Below are 4,252 nucleotides of genomic sequence, written 5' to 3'. Positions count from 1 at the left end.
ATAAAACCCGATTGTACGTTCCATCTACTGAGATAGGGAAAAACCGCCTTAGGGCTGGAGGTGGGACATGCGGGCAGCAATACTGCTTTGTAAAGCATTGAGATGTTTCTGTGTATGCATATCTAAAAGCACAGCACTTGATTCTTTACCTTGTCTATGATGCAAAGACCTTTGTTCACGTGTTTCTCTGCTGACCCTCTCCCCACTATTGTCTTATGACCCTGAAACATCCCCCCCTCGGAGAAACACCCACAAATGATCAATAAATACTAAGGGAACTCAGAGGCTGGCGGGATCCTCCATATGCTGAACGCTGGTTCCCTGGGTCCCCTTATTTCTTTCTCTATACTTTGTCTCTGTGTCTTTTTATTTTCCAAGTCTCTCGTTCCACCTAATGAGAAACACCCACAGGTGTGGAAGGGCAACCCACCCCTTCATCTGGTGCCCAACGTGGAGGCTTTTCTCTAGGGTGAAGTTACGCTCGAGCGTGGTCATTGAGGACAAGTCGAAGAGAGATCCCAAGTGCGTCTACAGTCAGACTTACGGTAAGCTTGTGCACTCGGAAGAAGTTAGGGTGATAATGTGGCAAACTAAAAGTAAAACTAAAAGTAAATATGCCTCTTATCTCAGCTTTATTAAAATTATTTTAAAAAGAGGGGGAGTTAGAGTATCTACAAAAAATCTAATCAAGCTATTTCAAATAATAGAAAAATTTTGCCCATGGTTTCCAGAATAAGGAACTTTAGATCTAAAAGATTGGAAAAGAATTGGCAAGGAACTAAAACAAGCAGGAAGGAAGAGTAATATCATTCCACTTAGAGTATGGAATGATTGGGCCACTATTAAAGCAGCTTTAGAACCATTTCAAACGGAATAAGATAGCGTTTCAGTTTCTGATGCCCCTGGAAGCTGTGTAATAGATTGTAAAGAAAAGACAAGGAAAAAAATCCCAGAAAGAAACGGAAAGTTTACATTGCGAATATGTAGCAGAGCCGGTAATGGCTCAGTCAACGCAAAATGTTGACTATAATCAATTACAGGAGGTGATATATCCTAAAACGTTAAAATTAGAAGGAAAAGGTCCAGAATTAGTGGGGCCATCAGAGTGTAAACCACGAGGGCCAAGTCCTCTTCCAGCAGGTCAGGTGCCCGTAACATTACAACCTCAAACGCAGGTTAGAGAAAATAAGACCCAACTGCCAGTAGCTTATCAATACTGGCCGCTGGCCGAACTTCAGTATCGGCCACCCCCAGAAAGTCAGTATGGATATCCAGGAATGCCCCCAGCACCACAGTGCAGGGCACCATACCCTCAGCCGCCCACTAGGAGACTTAATCCTATGGCACCACCTAGTAGACAGGGTAGTGAATTACATGAAATTATTGATAAATCAAGAAAGGAAGGAGATACTGAGGCATGGCAATTCCCAGTAATGTTAGAACCGATGCCACCTGGAGAAGGAGCCCAAGAGGGAGAGCCTCTCACAGTTGAGGCCAGATACAAGTCTTTCTCGATAAAAATGCTAAAAGACATGAAAGAGGGAGTAAACAGTATGGACCCAACTCCCCTTATATGAGGACATTATTAGATTCCGTTGCTCATGGACATAGACCCATTCCTTATGATTGGGAGATTCTGGCAAAATCGTCTCTCACCGTCTCAATTTTTTGCAATTTAAGACTTGGTGGATTGATGGTGCACAAGAACAGGTCCGAAGAAATAGATCTGCCAATCCTCCAGTTAACATAGATGCAGATCAACTATTAGGAACAGGTCAAAATTGGAGCACTATTAGTCAACAAGCATTAATGCAAAATGAGGACATTGAGCAAGTTAGAGCTATCTGCCTTAAAGCCTGGGAAAAAATCCAAGACCCAGGAAGTGCCTGCCCCTCATTTAATACAGTAAGACAAGTTTCAAAAGAGCCCTACCCTGATTTTGTGGCAAGGCTCCAAGATGTTGCTCAAAAGTCAATTTCCAATGAAAAAGCCCTTAAGGTCATAGTGGAGTTGATGGTATACGAAAATGCCAATCCTGAGTGTCAGTCGGCCATTAAGCCATTGAAAGGAAAGTTTCCCGCAGGATCAGATGTAATCTCAGAATATGTAAAAGCCTGTGATGGAATCGGAGGAGGTATGCATAAAGCTATGCTTATGGCTCAAGCAATAACAGGAGTTGTTTTAGGAGGGCAAGTTAGAATACTTGGAGGGAAATGTTATAATTGTGGTCAAATTGGTCATTTAAAAAAGAATTGCCCAGTCTTAAATAAACAGAATATAACTATTCAAGCTACTACAACAACAGGTAGAGAGCCACCTGACTTATGTCCAAGATGTAAAAAAGGAAAACATTGGGCTAGTCAATGCCGTTCTAAATTTGATAAAAATAGGCAACCATTGTCAGGAAAATAGCAAAGGGGCCAGCCTCAGGCCCCACAACAAACTGGGGCATTCCCTATTCAGCCATTTGTTCCTCAGGGTTTTCAGGGACAACAACCCCCACTGTCCCAAGTGTTTCAAGGAATAAGCCAGTTACCACAATACAACAATTTTCCCCTGCCACAAGCTGCAGTGCAGAAGTAGATTTATGTACTATACAAGCAGTCTCTCTGCTTCCAGGGGAACCCCCAAACAAAAAATCCCCACAGGGGTATGTGGCCCACTGCCTGAGGGGACTGTAGGACTAATCTTGGGAAGATCAAGTCTAAACCTAAAGGGAGTTCAAATTCATACTGGTGTGGTTGATTCAGACTATAAAGGCGAAATTCAATTGGTTATTAGCTCTTCAATTCCTTGGAATGCCAGTCCAGGATACAGGATTGCTCAATTATTACTCCTGCCTTATATTAAGGTTGGAAATAGTGAAATAAAAAGAACAGGAGTGTTTGGAAGCACTGATCTGACAGGAAAGGCTGCATATTGGGCAAGTCAGGTCTCAGAAAACAGACCTGTGTGTAAGGCCATTATTCAAGGAAAACAGTTTGAAGGGTTAGTAGACACTGGAGCAGATGTCTCTATCATTGCTTTAAATCACTGGCCAAAAAAATGGCCTAAACAAAAGGCTGTTACAGGACTTGTCGGCGTAGGCACAGCCTCAGAAGTGTATCAAAGTACTGAGATTTTACATTGTTTAGGGCCAGATAATCCAGAAAGTACTGTTCAGCCAATGATTACTTCAATTCCTCTTAATCTGTGGGGTCGAGACTTATTACAACAATGGGGTGTGGAAATCACTATGCCCACTCCATTATATAGCCCCACGAGTCAAAAAATCATGACCAAGATGGGATATATACCAGGAAAGGGACTAGGAATAAAATGAAGATGGCATTAAAGTTCCAGTTGAGGCTAAAATAAATCAAGAAAGAGAAGGAATTAGGGTATCCTTTTTAGGGGCGGCCACTGTAGAGCCTCCTAAACCCATAGCATTAACTTGGAAAAGAGAAAAACCGGTGTGGGTGAATCAGTGGCTGCTACCAAAACAAAAACTGGAGACTTTACATTTATTAGCAAATGAACAATTAGAAAAGGGACATATTGAGCCTGCATTCTCGCCTTGGAATTCTCCTGTGTTTGTAATTCAGAAGAAATCTGGCAAATGGCGTATGTTAACTGACTTAAGGGCCATAAACGCCGTAATTCAACCCATGGGGCCTCTCCAACCCGGGTTGCCCTCTCCGGCCATGATCCCAAAAGACTGGCCTTTAATTATAATTGATCTAAAGGATTGCTTTTTTACCATCCCTCCGGCAGAGCAGGATTGCGAAAAATTTGCCTTTACTATACCAGCCATAAATAATAAAGAACCAGCCACCAGGTTTCAGTGGGAAGTGTTACCTCAGGGAATGCTTAATAGTCCAACTGTTTGTCAGACTTTTGTAGGTCGAGCTCTTCAACCAGTTAGAGACAAGTTTTCAGACTGTTATATCATTCATTATTTTGATGATATTTTATGTGCTGCAGAAACAAGAGATAAATTAATTGACTGTTATACATTTCTACAAGCAGAGGTTGCCAACGCAGGACTGGCAATAGCATCTGATAATATCCAAACCTCTACTCCTTTTCATTATTTAGGGATGCAGATAGAAAATAGAAAAATTAAGCCATAAAAAATAGAAATAAGAAAAGACACATTAAAAACACTAAATGATTTTCAAAAATTGCTAGGAGATATTAATTGGATTCGGCCAACTCTAGGCATTCCTACTTATGCCATGTCAAATTTGTTCTCTATCTTAAGAGGAGACTC

The 4,252-nt window shown here is 41.6% G+C and overlaps 1 pseudogene; it reads left to right on the top strand.

Annotated features, from left to right (window-relative positions):
• Positions 1-394: 394 nt before the first annotated feature.
• LOC129139825 (endogenous retrovirus group K member 8 Gag polyprotein-like) lies at positions 395-3,908 on the top strand (annotated as a pseudogene).
• The last annotated feature ends 344 nt before the right edge of the window (positions 3,909-4,252 follow it).

Source organism: Pan troglodytes, chromosome 15, assembly GCF_028858775.2.
Source record: "Pan troglodytes isolate AG18354 chromosome 15, NHGRI_mPanTro3-v2.0_pri, whole genome shotgun sequence".
NCBI classification, from domain to species: domain Eukaryota; kingdom Metazoa; phylum Chordata; class Mammalia; order Primates; family Hominidae; genus Pan; species Pan troglodytes.
Note: the sequence above shows the minus strand (reverse complement) of the source record. Positions and strands in the feature narration are given on the sequence as shown.